We start from the raw sequence: 20324 nt of genomic DNA on the forward strand, positions 1-20324 counted from the left end.
TGTCAATGATTTCTATTAGCCGATACAGATAATCATTGATTGTTTTTTCTGTTTAAAATATCTGAAATACTCGCCAATCCAGTGATGAGATATTGCCTCCTGTTTTATCCACAATTCTCTCTCAAGCTGCCATTTTCTCCATTCGCCCCATGCTGTTTTTTTTTGTTTGTTTGTTTTTTTAATTATTTTCAAGCAACTACGAGGTATGGTGGCGAAACCTGAAACTACTGCTCTGTAAATTGCTCAATAGGTTGTTGCTAGATTACCAATGAGTGAGTGAGTTGGTTGATGCCATCCACCTTGCTTAGCTGCCCATGAGACTAAAGCCTTTCCTCTGCCTACATCCTCCAGAACGTTGTGCAGTTCTGGATTGGAGGTCAGTAAAATGATTGAACATTAAATATATTGCAGTATGCATTGTTATTGAGTTATAACAATAATGGGAAATTATTCCCAATATCGTTAGGAGTCCTAGTACTTAGGATTATCAAATAAAAGGGGGCTGCAAACATGTTAGGCACACTTGCAAATTTTGATTTGTGAAATAGTTGAAAAAATATGCTTCCTTCAAATTTTACTTCAAAATTATCCTCTACATTTCTTTCGGGGCATCACAAAATATTACAATAAAATACATTTACCTTGGTGGTTATGATGTGACAAAAAGTGAAACAGCTCAGGTGGTTTTAATCATTTTGCAAGGCACTGTATAATCTGACAAATTTCAAAGGACAAAGTCCTGTTTGATATGAATGTGCACATGGCAGTCTAGTCATAGAGAAAAAGAAAGAAATGCGTATGGATTGATCACAAAAGTATGTAGCGCAGCATTGAGATGTAGAAATGACTACACTGTTGTACTCATGGAGGCACTCTCGGCTATTTAATATATCCAAAACACACAAACATCAACATAAGCAAAAGCACAAGAGATCCATGCTGCACTGCCAGTCATTTATAGCACCCCCTGAGTCATTTGGTGGTGTATAACTCTTCCTCCATATCTCTTGTTTCTCTCTGTCTTTCTCTGTAGCGTTGCACTGTGTAATCCGGCCATCTCTCTCTCTCCCTCTCTCTATTTCCCTCTCTCTCACACACAGATACACACAAACAGGGTCAAGTCTCGACAAGAAAGGTCAAATGAGTCAGGCAGCATTCAAGAAATCATAGCACATCAAGAGCAAAAGAAGCAAGAACCCCAACAGGTGACTGAACATTTTACTATAATACTTTGAGGATCTGATTTATAAGAAAATAGTCATTTCCTTTGTGCTTGCTCTTTTTTTTTCTTTACATCTGCCCTTCCTCATGAGTATCCCTGTATTGGGTGTCCTATCACGTTTCAGGCTGAGAAGGAGATCTATGATGGACGTCTGATGCAGCAGAAATTTTGTTGCTGAATGTAATAGATCTGAACAGAGGGGAAGAGTAGAGGAGAGTATAGCGAGATGAGGGCAAAGAACAGAAAAACAGAGAGCAAGAGAAATGCTTGGAAAAATTGTAAAGTTAGATTTAGAGAAGTGTTGGAGAGGCAAATTAATGCAGGGAGGGGCTGAGGGGAAGGGGGAGTACTACAGTGGTGGCTTACGCTACAAGGAGCCTGGCTAAGCTGATAAAAGGACAGAGTGATACAGGCAATAGCTTGTTGGGCGACAAGCCAGGTCAGCCTTTAGGGCAATGACCCATTCTTCTGCAGGATGAGCCAGCAGCAATGCCTCAGTCAAAACAGTCATTGCACGAATGGGCCTATAGTCAAGGACTTACATCCGGTTTTATAGGTAAATACTAGCAATATAAGTTTAACCCCTTAACAGGCGGCGAAAAAGGCAGCGTATTCAAACAAACTAGATTCGTCCCATGGATGGGATACCGCCAGTTAAGGGGTTAACAAATAGAGAAAATTTGCCCCTTTCATAATCCTGTTCTTGTAGAGTATTTGCATTGTTTAATTGTAACTTGATGTGAGTTGGACATGGCATTTGTTGTAAATTGGTGCAATATATTGACATTATAATATATTTGAACTGAATTTATGATTGAACAAGCTAAACTGATTCCACAAAAAGAAACATAAATAAAGTTAAGGCTCATATTATTGGGCAGATACATTTGAAGTAATTTTTTAATTTTACCAGCTCTGACCCTTTTTTCTTTAAATAATTGTAATATTTTGAAGTGGATTTGGACTCTTAGATTTGATAGAGACTCTGAAGGGAGATGCATATCAGGGTAATGGCAAAGAGGCCATCATCACCAAAGATAAATAGTTAAAAAAAACTGTAGAAATATGCAAAACGCTGAGCAGTCTTTACAAGGTTTTTTTCACTGATAATTATGAAGTATATAAATAATTTTCATCATGCCATCTTTTAGTCATAAAATATGAATAAAAATTCAAGTATACGTTTCAAACTGTCACTCCTTTTACATTGTTTTATCTTTCTTGATTGAGTGAAAATAATTTTAAATGTACAGAAAATTGAAATAAATTAAATAAATAAACTGTTGAACTCTGAAAAGCCCTAGCTGACAGCAGACTCATGCAGTGTGTGAGTGATTCAGACTCTGAGGCCTGTAATGTATTGCTGGGCTAATCCCTTGTGAAACCTAACTGGTACAGCCTAAGGCAGGCTTAGTATGGTTCTGGGGACGAAATCCCCCCTGTGTTAATGGTACGGGCCATTAGCCCCTGGGGTATAAATAGGGCAGTCACGGCTCCTTAAGCTGGCTTTTACGCAATATCAGTTAAAAATATGACTTGACTAATTACATGCAGGTCAGCCAGTCAGCAGAAGTAAAAAATTCCTCCACCTCGTTCTGCTTTTTGCTCTGACCATAGCGGAGCCATCGGCTGCAGGAGCGCTTCTCCATCTCTCCTTTTATACGCGTGTCAGTGTGAAACATGTGTCACAGTTTATATGACATTTCCAATTGGAGGTGTAATGTCATTGTCACTTGCTTGGCATTTACGATGTCGTTTGATGGGAGTTTCATTTTTTCCCCCCCACATTCTGAAGATTGTAATTTGCCTGCATCTGAAACAACATTTTTCAAACCATGACAGCTTCTACTTGCAGCTATCATGATGAAAAACACGCACAATAGAACTTCAAATGTGTTACTATAGGTTAGGTGACAGCAAGTAGTGATGTCATACAAGGCTGATGCACAGTCATGCTTTTCTATTTCTGTTCTCGCAGCTCTTTCCCAAATTGGTTTTCCAACTTTTTTGTGTGATGTTATATATAGGTGTATGTGTGTGTGTGTGTGTGTGCTGGCTCACTGTATTTCTGGCAGGAGATCTTCTCACTAGTATGAGATATGATTAACCAGACTCAGAGCCTTTGATGCACTCCCATGCTATGAGATCACCGGCTTACAAGAGAGGTGGAAGCAGCGGGAGAGTGGTAAGAAAAAATGCTTGAAAGAGCAAGGACAAGCGTGTGAAGTTTCAGTGTGTGAAGGAGGAAGTGGGAGGGGGGCCACTGTTCCTTCTAAACATTTGCTGTCTTTGGCTTTGTCCACCTATTGAGTGCCAGTCAAACCTCGGGTTTCTGCTCGTTCTGTTTCAGCAGTTAAAATGTCAGCAAGCTGTAACCAAACGTAACATCTCCACGAAGAGACAGCATAGCTTGGTCTCTCACTGGCAGCTTAAGTGGCATTCATATTCAGATAGACTGTCTAGACTGGCTTTAGAGACTCTGTCTGGAGTACCTTTATCACTGCTGGTATTCAAGGCAACGTTGCTATACACTGACATTATTGCTGCTGCTCCACTACCCCTCCCACACCATACCTACTGACATTGAAGTCATTTACTCAACTCATTCCTTAGGCTGCTTGCTATAGAAAAGTGTTGCAGATTAAACAGTAATATGTCTGAATCGGATAAATGAAATACCATTTTTGACAGCGCTTTTTACATGAAGCTGTTTCCGCATCATTGCTGAAAAATTCAAACAAGCACAAATGAATTCATGGAATGATGTTTCGTTAATTTTGATTTAAATTTTGCTCTTGATTGAAAAGAATTCTAAAAATAATTAGTTTAAGGACTGCTCTCCAGATAAATTTGTTTCAGATGTTACACTCACTACGCATAGATACCAAAATCTAGAGGGAGCGAGCGCACACGCACGGGCTTCAGCAAAAGGATAAAGGCAGGTCTAACTGAAAAGCGGTGGGTGTAAGTGGTGGGTGGCAGGGTTGAAAGGTTGTTGACCTTCATTGTAGTTGAAATGCAGAGGAGGAGAGCATGCTGCTTGATCATACACTGGGGTTAGCGAGTCAAAGCCAAGGAAAACAATCCATTTCAAGAAAACGACCTTTTGTATGTGGTCAAATAACTGACAGGGCGCATGCACGTGTTTGCAAATGACCAACCATAACACCTTCATTACTGCACTCTTTTCTTTCACACATGCTGCAAGTAGATCAGAGAAGAAATGAATGCCATGAAACACCCTGCACTCATGAGAGAATTTAAACGACAGGTGTGTCTGTCACATTTAAGTAGTCTGGCACAGTGTCAGCTGTGTTCAAACACTGACTTCTGTTTGGGATTATTCATCACACTCCTGGTCTCTTTGGCTCAGATCCCAAGCCTGTTCTCATATCAGATCAACTGGGGGACAGCCCAGATCTACAAAGGCCATAAATGTAGAACAAATTTTATATTGTTTCAAATAGAATAGAATAGAATAGAATAGAATAAAATAGAATGGGGAAAAAAAACTTTATTTGTCCCTTATTGAGAAAGTTCAGCTCACCAGAAAGAGTGATGGGAAAAATACACTTTTACAAATTTAGCAAAAATAAACAACAATAAATAAATAAATAAATAAATAAAAACATTCAATAAATGAATAGTATATATATATATATATATATATATATATATATATATATATATATATATATATATATATATATATATATATATATATATATAGATAGATAGATAGATAGATAGATAGATAGATAGATAGATAGATAGATAGATAGATAGATAGATAGATAGATATACTACATTTAAATATTTAAAGTTATTCATTTAATGCATAAATATGCATAGAATAGAATAGAATTGAATAGAATAGAATAGAATCGAATAGAATAGAAAATTGGAATACTGACCATAATTGGACAACTGTTGTCTCTGTTGAATGGAGGCAGGGTTTTTTAGGCCTAATGATAAACTTATCTTGCATATAAGCTTGATGTATATGTCATAGAGCTCAAAAATCATGTGTTCAACACTGACCTATGCCATCTCTTGAAACACTTTAAACTTGATCCTCAAAAGCAAATATTGCTTTCCAGAAAATAAGGTTTGTTTGTCAGAAACAGCAGTAGGAGTCAAACAGGAAGTACATAATTTACACACAAACATAACTGTGTAGTTTCAACCTGTCTGTTTTACTTTGAAGTGGGAATTATTATTTTTTTTAACATTTCCTTTACTTCAAAGTGCAGCTGTTTCTAAAGATTAAGTTGAGATGGCATTTGTTTCCTTGTTTTGTTTAAAAACGTCCCCTCTGAGCCGGTAGCAATAGGTGACTCATGCTACAAGAAATCTGAGCTTGAACGTCTACAGGTCACCAACTGTAAGAATATACAACATTAAGTTGTATATTTGGAAGAATTGTGTTTATTACTAAAGCATCATGGGTAACACTTTATTTGACGGGTTGTGAATAAGACTGTCATGACACCAACATAAACATGCTATAACAACTGTCATTAACATGAGTAAGTTTTAATGAATATTTATGACTGTTGTTATAAAGTAAAGTGTCATTCGGTAAATCATGACACTTTTAATACAAAGTTGACATTATTCTAAATGTCTTTGTTATGACAACTTGACATTAACCAAGAAATCATGATCTGACGTAAATTTGTTAGAAAAGTGTTACTGATTAAACTTCAGCTTTTAAAGTTTAATCAGTAACACTTTTATAACAAATTTATGTCAGATCATAATTTCTTGGTTAATGTCAAGTTGTCATAACGAAGACATTTAGAATAATGTCAACTTTGTATTAAAAGTATCATGATTTACCGAATGACACTTTATAACAACACTCATACTCATGTTCATGACAGGTGTTATGTCATGTTTATGACGGTGTCATAACAGCCTTATACACAACCCGTCAAATAAAGTGTTACCGCATCATGCTGTAGAAATGGATGTATTTAGAAGTAACATTAAAGTTGTTTAGCATAGATGTGGAAATGAAATGAGCTATAATTAAGAGCAATAGTGGAAGAAAAGCTGCTAGATGCTGCAAATGATTTGGCAAAGGAATGAAGGTTTATCTTCAAGTAGGATAATGACTTTAAATATACAGTCAGTTTACGTTTAGATCGGCCTAGAAAAAGTACCGACCTAAATATAATTGAAGATCTGTTGCAAAACTTTCTATTTAATAAAGAAAAATGGGCAAAAAATGTAGTATCTATGAAGAAAATGCCACCAAAGATTTGAAACTGTTTGCCTACTGCTAAGGTTGGTTCTACAAATCATTAACTCATTGGGGGAGAGCATATCTGTGCACCATAATGTTCAGATTTTCATTTGCAAAAGAAAAAAAATTGTCATTTACCTTCTACTTTTTAATCACTATCTACTTTATGTTAGCCTGTCACCCTGATCCCCAATAAAATACCCTCATATTTGTGATTATAAAGAGCCAGTTAACGCGCAGACTGCATGATTTATTAAAATATTTCTGCAAAAAAAGAGGAGAGAAGATGTGACTCATTTTCTTTTCTGCAAGTGGATGACATGGAAGACAGGCAACGACATGTAAGTGCTCGCCCATACAGTAGGTGTGACTTGAGAGTGACAATGAGAGATTATCCCTCCGTCTGTTTGCGGTGAGGTGGTGAGTGTTTCTTGACTTTCTGAAGAAACAGTGAAGAAAGCTGTCAAGAAAATAAATACTTGTCAGTGGTTACAGAAGTTCAAATGTTTGCTAAACTGTTGCCCCCACAAGTGGCCCTCAAATATGATTTTGTATTGGCATGCTGTACTGAAAATCACAGACACAAGAATTGCATGTACGTAGATTCTTGCAATCATGCAAATGCGTAGTCTCGGCATGAATGCACACTTCAGTCTATAGTTTTCCCTTTCTTTGTATTTCACTTTCAGCCTCCCCACCCCACCCACTCTCAGTCTCCCTCTCTGTCTTTCCCTCTCACTCATCTGGGTGGCTGTTTGAGAGCATACACTCAGCGTGGGTGAGAGTGTGAGAGTGCTAGAGTAGAGTATATGACTGCTAACACAAGATGTAGGGTGTGTGTATATGTGTGTGTCTGCCTGTCTGCGTGGTGCTGTAGGTGGAGAGGCACAGCAGGGCGTGAAGGAGCGCTGTGATAATGACAGGCCATGCATTATATAACATGCAGATTGCATAAGGAGAAGATTATTTTAGGTCCAGATATTGAGGATGTATAAGTAATTTTTTTTATGTGGGTGAACAGCACTGCGTGCATCTCTGAATGCATGTATGGGTGTTTGTGAAGAATTCTGCAAATTTATACGGCTACTTTCAAGGTGCGTGGGGGACAAACTAAAGTATATTTTGTGTGTGGGTGTGTGCGGGCGTGTGTGTGTTTTTTCTTTTTTTTTGTTAAGAGTATACACATTTTCAGCTTTCTTTCGCAACTATTTGCTTATTAAAACAAATACGTAGGAATGTTGTTGTTTTGTTTTTCTTCTTACAGTGGGTATAAGGATGTCTACACTGCATGCAGCCATTCATTATCACTATAGACTTCAGAGAAATCCACTTGAAAAAGGGCAGATTCTCCTTAGTGGTTGGCAGGGGATGGGGGGAGTAAAGCAAAGTAACTTTCATTGATGATGATTTTGATATTCGGAGCTTGTCCAAAAAAAGAGCAGCATGCTCATCTTTGGACCAAAAATAATTTTTGGAGTCTCCCTCAGTCACTCGGTATCGAAGCTGTGGTCCTCAGATACAGTCTCCGTGTGCTACTGCCTCACTCCATGCATGAGTGTGCCCCTGTAAAAATAGATCTCTTAAAGGGCCAGCAGCCACTCAACCTTCTCCCACAAGAGACCTGTTCTTCTCTTCAGGGTGACACAAGAAACATGGGACAAAATTTTCACTCTGCCCACATGATCAGTTGTGCTTCTGTTTCCCAAAAGCTGTAAAATAATCGCAGCCTACTGAGCCACACCAAATACCTTCATGAAGACAAATCTCTGCTAAGTGACAAAATCTAAGCTTAAAAACAAAAATGCATCGTCAGAGAAACTCTGCATTTTGTAGCAGTTCCTTCAAAGCAGACATTAGAGGAAGCAGTTACACAGAGACCTAAGACTTCCTGTGGACTCTGGCAGATCACCCTAGTAATTGAAATAAGTGAATTAAGTCAGCAGGGACAAATGGTGTTCGTCTCGCTTGAAGGACGTCTACAGTCAAGGACTGTGGGAACTCGGGTGAATTCTCCTATATGTAGCATATGGACGATTGGGGCAACAGAAGGATGCCGCCTGCAGTAGCAGAAATAGATGTACCAAAATCATAACTTTGCTTTCTGGTGTACAAGAAACCAGGAGGGATTGTTACCCGTATGTGACAGAATGTGCGCAATACAGCTCTGATCTTTTCACATAGGCATGCAGAGAAAAGTTTTATGAGTTAAAAGTAAGAAAAGGGAATAAAGATACTGAGTTAGGGGTTTCTTATAATAAACAGTTTTTTGGATATTAACAGATGCACCTGCACACCTGCATATCATACATTTAATGACATGAGAGCTCTCAGAGATTTGACTACAACATCTGCACACCATGCTTTTCCTCTCATTCTGACACCCCCCACCACCACCATCCCCTCACACACACACGCACACGCACACACACACGCACACACCCGCACACACACACACACACACACACGCACACCCACGCACGCACACACACACACACACACACACACACACACACACACACACCCACGCACACACACAAACCCACACCCATTGGACAAACCCCACCCTAGTCAGTCTCATCTCCATCCTTCCCAATTTAAGCGGGCTCCTGGAGGGCCCCTGGCTATCTGTGGACCAGGGCTATTTAAGCCCACTGCTCTAATTCTGAAAGCCCTGATCTGCAGTCAGGCTGAGAGATAAACCTCACACACTCTTTCTCTCCCAATCAGTCACAATCTCCCTCTAGTTCAAACACTCACTCATTGTTTTTGTCTTGCAAACACACATGTCACACTTATTCACTACTGAGTGTCTTCTCTCATACCTGGCTGACCTGCCTTCCTCAGAAAGCCATGCACGTCTTGACTAATTCCTAAATCAATCTTCTCACAGCACTTTTTTTTATCCTGTCATCCAAAGTTATCAACACACCTGTGCTCTCTCGCGCTCTCCTTCACACACAAATATGGACACACACACCCTCTCACTGAGAGGAGGAAGCTCCGTGGTCACATACCTTGCTGGGTGCCTTTACGTAGCTCGTATCTGAGAGTTGTTCTCATTGGATCAGGCAGCAGCAGGCACGCAGGAATATCCAGTTTTGACACCGAGTCTCTTCCTCCTCTTACTGCTCAGCCTTCTCTCTCTTCATCCTATTCCTACCTCTGCTCCTTCTCACTCTCTAAACGCCTCTTTGCTCTCTCTCTCTCTCTCTCTCTCTCTCTCTCTCTCTCTCTCTCTCTCTCTCTCTCTCACTCTGTGTCTCTTTCTATTTCTCCCTCTGAGCGGGCTGTTTCTCTCTCCTGACTGCCTGATCTTCCTCTCTCCCTCTTTCTCAGTGCCACAAATCTTCTATCTCACTCTTAAAACTTTAGTCTACAATTATTTCCCTTGGTGAGTCCCTTGTGCCAGACCAGGATACTTGGTAACTTTTCCTCTCCCCCTGCCTAATATGCTCTCTGTCTCTCCCTGCCTTGCCGGGAGTGTATAATTAGACAGAGCTCAGTGGTAATACAGTCAGGCTCATTGTGGGAGCCTTAGCATTGCTGCTCATGTTTGGCTGACAGCCCAGTGGCTTCGCTCATTAACCTCCCTCGAGCTGCAGAATGGACCAGCCCACAAGCCTGTGCTATTTGCTGCAACACCTCAGCCTCTTTGCAGTGGAGCCAATCAGAGGCCGCAGGGATGGTGAGGAAAGGTGTGCTCGCCGGACACACGTCCCTCTAGATGAGTGGAGTTAAACCTTATCTCAAAGTATCAACACACATTTGCAGATGAAGCGTAACACCCAGCTGGTCAAATCTGACACAATGAGGTTTTCATCACAGTCATAACAAGTCAGTTCTCCTTTTAGCCCAATCCCTCGTTCATGATGTGCGTGTGGTGGCATCATGTGCTTTTCTTTGAGGCATGAATCCGCAAAAAAGATCACTCACACATTTTATTATGAAACCACTGCGAGGTATGGGAATATCCTGTGCAATTTAGCAATAAGTCATATGCTCTCTTTACTGTACTGCATGCCCCAGTTCCCGTCAAGTATGACCTGGCATAAACCCATAGAGGGAGATTTCCTTAACTCTCTAATTTATTCAAGAAAAATAATAAATCTTCAAAGGAAGGGCATCACAGTTTTTAATTACACATCTAACTTTTCAATACTTGGTTTTTACAAATTGAACAGTTGTTTTATTATATTACTCCCAGAAGAAAGTAACAGCTTGTTCCACCTCCTCACTCAATCTAAGTAATAAAGATGCAGAACGTTGTTTTTCTGAAGAAAATGAATCAGCTGTCCAGAAACTCAGTAACACACAGTTAAATTATTCTGTTTTTAAAAAATGAATAAAAAATGTAATTATTTAAAAATGTTTGCACTAAGCGTGTTGCATAAATTTATCAGACAGACGCTGTGCAGCCCTTCAATAATTGCAGTAGTGTTTCAGCATTTCCAGCATGAATATATTATTTATGATCATTTCATTGCAGACTTTGACAAAGTCACTCCAAAATCCTCCTATTTCTGAGAGAAAAACCAGAGAAGTTTTCCTGTTACATAACCAAAAACACTTGAGCTGAAGTTCACTAACTAATTGACGAACATTATCCCTCAGGATTGTTTTGAAGAGAACAGAGCTCATGGTTCAATCTGTTATAGCAAACAGTCCAGGACCTCAAGGAGTCCCTAACCATCACACCACCATGTTTGCCCGTTAGCTTAGTTTTACACTAGATGTAATGGGACACTACAAAAGTTACACTTTTGTTTTGTTAGTGTACAGAATATCTTTCCAAGGATCAGTCTGCAAATGCTCTTTCCACATAATCAGTTTAAGAAAGAAAGAAAGAAAGAATAAAGCAAAGAAACAAAGACAGAAGAAAAGAAGGAAGAGGAACATATTTTTTCTAATTAAACAACAATTGTCTGTAGAAAAAAGTATTAAACATAATAATCCAACTAATTAAAACCATCATAACAAGTCATGCACATAATATATGAGATGATCTGAATCTCAAAATCCCATGTGCTAGGACAGCTTTACAAAGTACAGTATTTGTGTGTCATTCTCAGAGATAAAATTATGGAACAGTTTATGCGAAGAAAAGTAAAAGACATAATAAAGCAATTTTAAAATATACACATTGTGGTACAAATATGGGGATATACGTTTGTATCTCAGCCTATTCCTTTTAAAACATGCTAGAAGACAAGCTATGGGTGGAAAAGTGTGCAATGTGAAAGTTGGAGATGTCTAAAACAAATAAATAAATAAATAAAATCATCTTTGAGTATTACTCTTTGCATTTATTCAGGTTACCTGTGTTTAATATTAAAAATGTGTCTGATGATCTGAAACCATCATCTGTAAATAAATAAACAAACAAACAAATAAACAAAGAAAAATATGTAAAAAGGCAAAAGTATTTGTTACAGCACTGTAGTTACTTTTTTTTTTACCACTCCAAGGGGTCTTTTTTTTGTGGGCTCTAGTGTTCCTTATGTGATAGTGGGCTGACAGGAAACGGGGAAGGAGAAGGGGGAAGACATGCGGCAAATGTCGTCGGGTCCGGGAGTTGAACCCGTGACGGCCGCGTCGAGGACTCAAGGCCTCCAAATACGGGTCACACTAACCGCTACGCCACCACGGCACGCCCAGCACTGTAGTTATTTTAAATGTGTTTTTAAGTAGGAGTTAGAGGCTATCTTTCCTTAGTCATTTTAAAATATGAACAACAAGAGAACACACCGTTGAAGAGAGGCAGATCTGTGTTGATATTTTAAGTCTGGGTTTGGCTGGAAGGAAACATCTACAGCAATCTAGAGCGAGAGTAATATTAGCAACAATTTCAACTTTTAAAACAAGTAGCAAGACATGGCTGATATCAGGACACAGGTTTTTCTTGTGAGAAAGGTAATAATGCAGGAAAGCATAATCAAAATCATTTGAGACATTTGTGTCAAGATTGAAGGAGCTGTAACTGTGTATATTAATTTATCAATATGCAGCATAAAACATATAAATGCTTTGGTCAGTTTAAATAAAGCTGCATATTTAGCAGTCAATGTCAACTCAAACTTTTTCCACACACATGAAGCACAACTTCCCCAAAATAGAAAAAGAAAAAAAATGTGATTGAGGCATGATTTGGTAACTGAAACCTTCGAGAACATTCTGCATAAACTGACACAAAACCATTTACTATTAAATCATACTTTAGGAAATCTTAAATGAATTTGATTAATTCAAACATAACATCTGAAACACAACTAAAAAAAAGTTTAATATTTCAGCAAAAGTCTTCAGTGATTTCATGTTGAGCAAGCTTTTTCTTTTCGAAGTTTCTGTTTGACTGGAGCTCAGGAGTGGGAGGGAGACTGTGTTCAAATAACCAGAGAGTAGGGAGGGAGTGACTTACAGCATTAATCAAGAAATATCACATGGTGCGCGTGCATCCCTCACACTCATGTGTGTGCCTCTTTTTTGCTCTTGTGATCATTAGTGCCGGCCAAACGTCTTGGTATCATTTCCTCTCTCCTTCTCTCTCTTCCATTCTCACTTCTGCATTTACACTACAACATCCTTTAAAGGCAGATGCAAATAGCGCTGAGAAAAAAAAACATTACTTTTATCGCTGAATAAACATTCAAAAACGAAGGTTATGCAAAAAAAACGATGTTGTTCGTACTCGAGCTTTGAATTATGCATTCTAAAACATTTTGTGTCCGTAGTTCACTGAGGATATTGCTGACTCTATCCGGCAGTAATATCAAATTTGTTTACTGTTACAGAAACATTTACAGTTATTTTATTCTCAATTATAACAACCAGAAAACAAAGGCAACAATTTTTGCAACATCTCAGTTCAAATTAAAAAGTAAAGTAGGCCTGTAATTCAAGCAGAGACTGCCAGAGCAATGATACACGGCAGGCGTGTGAGGAATTTTTGGAGTAAAACATGACCTCTGAGACCCTTAAATGCAGCATCCTCAGGAAAACTGTATGCTCACAGGCCCAAAGATCTTTACAGACAGAGAGTCATTCAAGACGAAACTACCTGCATCTTTAAATACACCCTGAAATTGAGAGAGCGTACCATATCAAACATGGGGAAATCTTTCATTTTATGTTACCTTAAAAAATAGAAACTCAAGACATCAATGATCCTCCCCTCACTCAAAACTCAAGCTCTCTTCCTCTGTATTCTTTTTGCTTACGTGCCAAGATCAACACACGGGGTTTGTGTGCGTGTGTATGTGTGTGAAAGTGACTCACCCCGTGTCAGTTACTCCTCTACTAAAGTGTCCTTTCCTTTTTTACTTCACACCTCTCCACTTTGCTATTTTAGGGCCATGTTAGCAGAACTAGTAGTATCTAGAGGATCTCTCTCACACACACACTCAAACTCACCAAAACATGCTAAATCCACTGGGACTGTTTTGGGAGAGGGAGTGGGAGCCGTGCATCTTTTTATGGTACAATAGCTTATTAGGTGGAGCTGACAGAAATACCCAGGGTTACTCACAAAGTGAAAAATATCATATTGCATAAGATGGTGAGAGGACCTGACCACGTAAATGCAACAGTAGCTCTCTCACACAAAGACAAACACGCACATGCACCCCTTCGCACACACTCGTGCACACGCAATGATGTCCTCATAGTGTCCTGCAGGCAGGCGGACAGAGGCGGAGCGGGATAGAGAAACTGGAGCTGAGGCAGATTGCTGACTCAGGGAACAAACCAGTCAGAGAGAGAGAAAGTGTGTGGGGGTGTGCGTGTGTATGTGCGTGAGGGGAGGACATTGTGCTGTGTGGTGGCCTCTTGATTTGTGTGTGTCGCGACCACCACTCTGCTCACTTTGAATTATTTCATTCCACCACTTTGAGGTTAGGACAAAAGCTGCTTGCTTGCAAGACAGTCAAACCAAAAAACCCATTGTCATACTTTTTGTAAGAATTACATTGAAGGAAAAGAGAAGTAAAAAAGAAGAAGTTTCTCTTTGTCTTATTTCTTTCGGTTGTACTATTTCATTCCTTCTTTCCTCTTCTGAGAAAATAATCGTCAGTGCTGAGACTTGTTTCCCATACAAAAGTTACAACTCATTTTGTTTTCAAGTGAAAACTGAGTTCAATAAAATTATAATAAACATGCTAGCTGCGGTGATCTGAGAAAGAACTGCTCAGTGATTAAACTGATTCCACTCAGCTTTTTCAAAACCTTATCTTGGAACCCGTCTAGCTTTCTCCACATTAATCAGATTACAACCACACATCTCAAATGTTGCCTCAGGATTTCTGTGTTAAACAAGCACAAAGTAGTCTCTAGTTTTCTTCAAATAAAAATCTAAAATTACAGCGTGCATTTTACGAACTGAAGCTTTGGTTAAAAACCATTTCCTGCTATTATGGCCTAATAGCTTTTATTGTATGTCTAAACCATGTGGAGAGCCAGATTAATAGTTGTTCTCCAAGCTTGATGCTGCCACCAAAACATTTTGAGGTCTTAGGGGTGTGGAGCAGTTAGTTTTCTGCCATCAATAGTGTTTTGCATGGAATTCAGAACTTTCAGTTTGAAACCATGGACATGGTTTGTGGACATCATGCTTATTCACTAACGTATCCTTTCATACCAATTTATAAGATGCGGAGCAAAGGGAACCGTGAAGTGAAGTCAGAGAGAACTGTTGAGGAAAGCTGTATCATGGAAACAGATTTAAATCCTAAATGATTCAGCTCCCATCTGTCAACGATTGCAGAGTTTTGTCACAACTTTACTGGACACGTGTGACATCAGCACAATATGTTGCAGGTACACCAACAGTTTTACTTCTCACAAAGGCAGCATATTTGTCACCCTGTACAACCTTGCGATGTTGAAGATTTTGTAAAATGACGATATATTTGCAAGGTTAGATGAGAAGGGCGTCGGTCAACACGTGCAATAATTTTAAGTTCTTCATCAAACAATATTAAATGATGTCAATAATGTCAGATTGTCTGATATGTTTCTGCAAACACTGATTAAATACAAAGGCACACCCACATTTCAGATTTTTATCTGTGAAAACATTTAATTCCAATCAAATACCCATTAATGACCCGGTTCACAGTTATGAAGGGGACAAAGTATAATAGACTGGAGATCTATCATGCCCGTTGTTCTGTTGCATAGTTCACTCAAAATACACATTGTGGGGGCGTGCCGTGGTGGTGTAGTGGTTAGCGCGACCCGTATTTGGAGGCCTTGAGTCCTCGACGCGGCCGTCGCACCTGAGTGAATTTGGCCCCCCCACCTTCTTCAAATTAGACAAAATTGGTGTCAATCAACTCGGCTACGTTTGTGCTGGTTTGTGCAGCAAAGATTTTCATTTGTGCAGCTATCATTTTAAAGATATTAAGAGGGCTGGTTGACCTTTGATGACCTCTAAAACATTTCTTAATATCTTTAAAATGATAGCAGCACAAACAAAAATCTTTGCTGCACAAACCAGCACAAACATAGCCGAGTTGATTGACACCCATTTCGTCTGATTTGAAGAAGGTGGGGGGCTGGTTGACCTTTGATGACCTCTAAAAACATTTCTTTATATCTTTAAAATGATAGCGGCACAAACGAAAATTTTTGCTGCACAAACCAGCACAAACGTAGCCGAGTTGATTGACACCAATTTTGTCTAATTTGAAGAAGGTGGGGGGGCCAATTTCACTCAGGTGGCCGTCGCGGGTTCGACTCCCGGACCCGACGACATTTGCCGCATGTCTTCCCCCCTCTCCTTCCCCGTTTCCTGTCAGCCTACTATCATATAAGGGACACTAGAGCCCACAAAAGACCCCCTTGGAGGGGTAAAAAAAAAAAAATACACGTTGTGTTTGTAACATGAAAAGTGGACAAAAATTCATGGGTTGTGAAAGCTTTTGCGAGGGCCTGTATAATAGCACATGCTTAGATATGCAGTACACCAAGACAAGGGTGGCTGTGAAAGTGATGTATATACTCTGTGCTCTAAAAAGCAGGAGTAGCAAGTCAGCAACATCCAGGTGGTTTTGGTTTACCCTTAGATTTTACTCCTCCCTTGTTGTCTCACTCGGCCTCTTCTGCTTCATTATTTGTCCTTTCTCCTTGGCTAAAAATACATGCTGCACTGTCAGTGTAACAGATCACCGTCGATGAAACTTGCTGCCAGCATTAGACAGTATTTGAAACAGCAGCAACACCATCCGCTCCGCACAGAAACACACACGAGCCTTGGATCACGATGGTGTTGGCGGATCAGTGTTTGCAACTGTTTGTGATCATGTAAAAATGACTGTTTGTGTGTGCTAGACAAACAGGTGCAGTAATCTTATGAAGCTGGCTGAGCTGTTGTGGTATTGACTGTGAAAGTGCAATAGTAACTTTAGGTCACAGCAGTTGGAGAACAGGAATAACAAATACTGTCGCACTTACGCGCACAGACAGGGCTGCACCTGTGCCTGGCTGTTCTAAGTAACAGGAATATGTATGCGAGAAAACGGCTGGGTGGGGTGATGCAGACAATGAAAATATGCGTGAGCAAATGTCCACAAGGGTACTTGAGAAAATAGGTTTTATATGCAAGAGGGGAGAGAGAGGAGAAAGAAAGAGGTAGAGAAAAATAAAGAGAGAGAGAGGGAAAGTGTGAAAAAAAGCGGGGTTGACGGGCCACGCTTGTGACTCGTAAGAAAATTAAATAAACAACAACTTCTCACTCCTGCTTTCACACTTGATGTGCAACTCAACCGAGTCTGACGGAGACGGCACAAGGTGTCACTGTTCAGTGCTCGGGAGAATTTTCCTCCTTGTTTCTTGTTCCCATAGCAACTGTGTGGTGACCTATGGTGACCCCCAAGAAGAGTGCACGGATGGAGGGGAAGAAAAGGTGATATTTATGCAGGGTCAATTACTTTTTCTCAGGTAGATAAATATTCTTGTAAATATTCTAAACCATAAATAAATCTGAAAATGAATGTGGGATCAATCTATGGGCACAGCCCAGTAAATTAGAATATAATTACATTGTCATATAGATGTATTACACAGAGTGATGTATTTTAAGTTTTTATTTCTGTTAATTTAATTAATGCTTACAGCAGATAAAAAATCACAAGCCCAGCTGGTCAAAAAGTAAATGTTTTCATAAGAACAAGAAAATTGTGTATTTTAATAATCACTATGTAGTGCAGAGTATATGCATTCAGTATTTAGTTGGGTATCTTTTTTCATAAATTCCTTTTCTTTCTCATAACCTACTATAGATTCTCTGTAGGATTCAGGTGAAGTAAGTCATTTAACCATGTATTAGTCCTCTTGGCAGTTCAGGCAGATGCAAAGTCCTGCTGCAAATGAATTGAGCATCCATATAGCTTGTTGACCAGAGGCATCAAGTGCTCCAAAGATGGCTGCTCCGACATTCCACGATGACATTGCTCTCCAAATCAAAACTGATTGTGGAAACTTTATAATGAAGTTTGTGGAACTTGGATTCTGTTCCTCCTCTACACATTCCCCACTTCCTGGAAACTTGATTGTGGCCCTGAGCAATGCAAATTTTTACTTTTAGCTGAAAAGAGCAGTCGGCAACCGCCCTGTCCTTTTTCTCTTTACCTCAAGTAACACATTTTTGACTCTCTTGCTCAGGAGTGGCTAAAAACAAAGGACATGACTCAGTGTAGCAGGTCTTAGAGAGCAAACCCAAATTACAAAATATCTACTGCTCCTCCTGCATCTGTGATTCAGCATGTGGTTGGAGCCTCCAGAAGAGACTAGGGTTCAAATACTTGAAGCTTTTTCTGTCTATTCCACTCAAAGTAACACCACTGTTGCCCATAAAGACATTGAAGCCCCACTGAGTCTGCAGATGCTATTCCCTTTAGTTCATCATTTAGTTCAAAATCATTTTAGTTCAAAAATAATATATGTACTGTGAGAAAAAGTCCTAGAAAGTTTGGTTCATGAACACAAACAACAGTCAAAACCTTCCATCTTACAACTTGGGGGCTTGAAGTTCTATGTCACTCTCTCTGTCACCTCCATACCTCTTTCTACCACACTTTTTCCCCAACCTCCAAACTTTGAATTACAGTGTTTGAATAAAATGACCAGCCTTCTTATTTATCCATTTTATTTTTTTTAGGAGAAGTGCATCAAAGATTACCTGCTGGAAAACTGTCAGGTTAACAGCCTTCCCCTTAATCATGTTGGCCATAAAATGGGTTTAGTGTTTATTGTATTTCCTGGAGACAAAAATTACTTTAGTTAATTAAGTGCAATCTCTCTTTCCATATTATTATTATCCTCACAACTTTTCCTCCCTTTCTAATTATTTATGCATAACAGCAGGCTCCACACAGTAATGCTACCTGTACTTCACTCGGCCTTGTTGTCTCATTATCAGAGTGACATTTATGTAGTCCTGCATAGCCATCTGGATACGTCCCACACACATGTGAGAGAAACCAGCCTGGGTCTGGATCTGACTCACATCAAACAGCCTCTCTGCCCACACACACACATACACCAAAACACACGCACACACACACAAACGCTAGGACATAAACACCAAATACAGACGGCACAAACAGAGCTGTTTCCAGAAGCTAATATCTGACATTTAGCAAATAGTGAGGTGACAGAGAGCTGCATCACACTTACGACTTTCCAATCACAACAGTAGGGCCTCTCTTAAAACAGCTGCATATAAATCTGCAGACAGCTGTGAAAAAACAAACACAGAGAACAGTCACATTTCCGTAATAATATAGGTGATATGTATTTTTTTATGTCATCCATATGCATGCAAACTAATGGGACAGCCCCTGGCATACACATAAACAAAGATCAATGAGAGGTTATAGGTTGCAGCCATCCAGGAAAGTCCCGAAAATGTACTATTAAATTAAATAAATTACGTTATAATTAATTTTAAAATAATATATTTATTGTGGTAAAATGTTTTCAATAGTCCAAAACACAGAGGTTTTAGGGTGTTAGGTTGATCAGTCATAAAATAAAAGGGCGGTAAAACACACTTTTATATCAGTACCTCTTGTGAAGTTCTTGAATCACCACTAAATATATCTCAGAAAATTCTTTTTGTGGTCTGAAGCATGTACTGTAGTGTTTTGTTATGTATTAATGATGAGTAAAGACGAATTTAAAAAAAAAAAGAGTTCTGTGTGACTCAAATGGAGAGGAGATTAAAGGCTACAACCTGAGGTAATTCTAGTATGCTGCATCTGGACCACTTTACAATCCTCATCTTGCAGCAGTCTCTAACCTACAGAGAGGATGCTATGACTGGTGCTCGACATTTGTGAAAAGCCCAAATGCAGTTTCGTTATGACTGTCAGTTCAGTGGGCCATAGAAAAACACAAGTGCACACACAAGTGAACAAAAAGAGGTGAGCTATACCAAATGAATCTCATTACAGTGATGTGAAGGGGTGCATGCACCCTGATTAACTAAGCTTTGCGCTTCAGAATCATATGTCTTCAGAGGCCATACCCAGTTACATTTGCCTGCAGGTTACACAGTCCACTGTGATGTTCAAAGGCATGCTTAAGCCATGCTGGATGTGAGGTAGGCCTCGTTCTGTGCCCTTCATCTATCCATCTCCTTCCCTCCTACCTTATCTCATTTATAATTGATTGCTCCCACTGTAGCAACTTAATTTGCTGCCTGTGAATAATGAATGAGACACGGATAGGAGGCACTTTTTCCTCTTTGCTGGTTTGATACCCGATTAGCCATTTACAGTTTATCTCTGCTATCATTGACCAGGAACAGGGTTCCCAACAAGGGCCATAGAAATGTTGTCGAGAGAGTCACAGGCC

At 39.5% G+C, this 20324-nt stretch overlaps 1 protein-coding gene across 1 annotated transcript in view; it reads right to left on the reverse strand.

Moving 5' to 3' along the window:
- The window catches only part of LOC111608380 (genetic suppressor element 1-like), an 18328-nt gene extending 8674 nt beyond the window's left edge, over window positions 1–9654 (reverse strand). The window contains exon 1 of the mRNA XM_023332250.1: window positions 9488–9654. The gene's annotated coding sequence lies outside the window, so the exon portion shown is untranslated. The remainder of the gene's footprint in view (window positions 1–9487) is intronic.
- Window positions 9655–20324: the final 10670 nt, after the last annotated feature.

The sequence above is a fragment of the Xiphophorus maculatus genome, chromosome 1 (assembly GCF_002775205.1).
Source record: "Xiphophorus maculatus strain JP 163 A chromosome 1, X_maculatus-5.0-male, whole genome shotgun sequence".
Taxonomy (NCBI): Eukaryota; Metazoa; Chordata; class Actinopteri; order Cyprinodontiformes; family Poeciliidae; genus Xiphophorus; species Xiphophorus maculatus.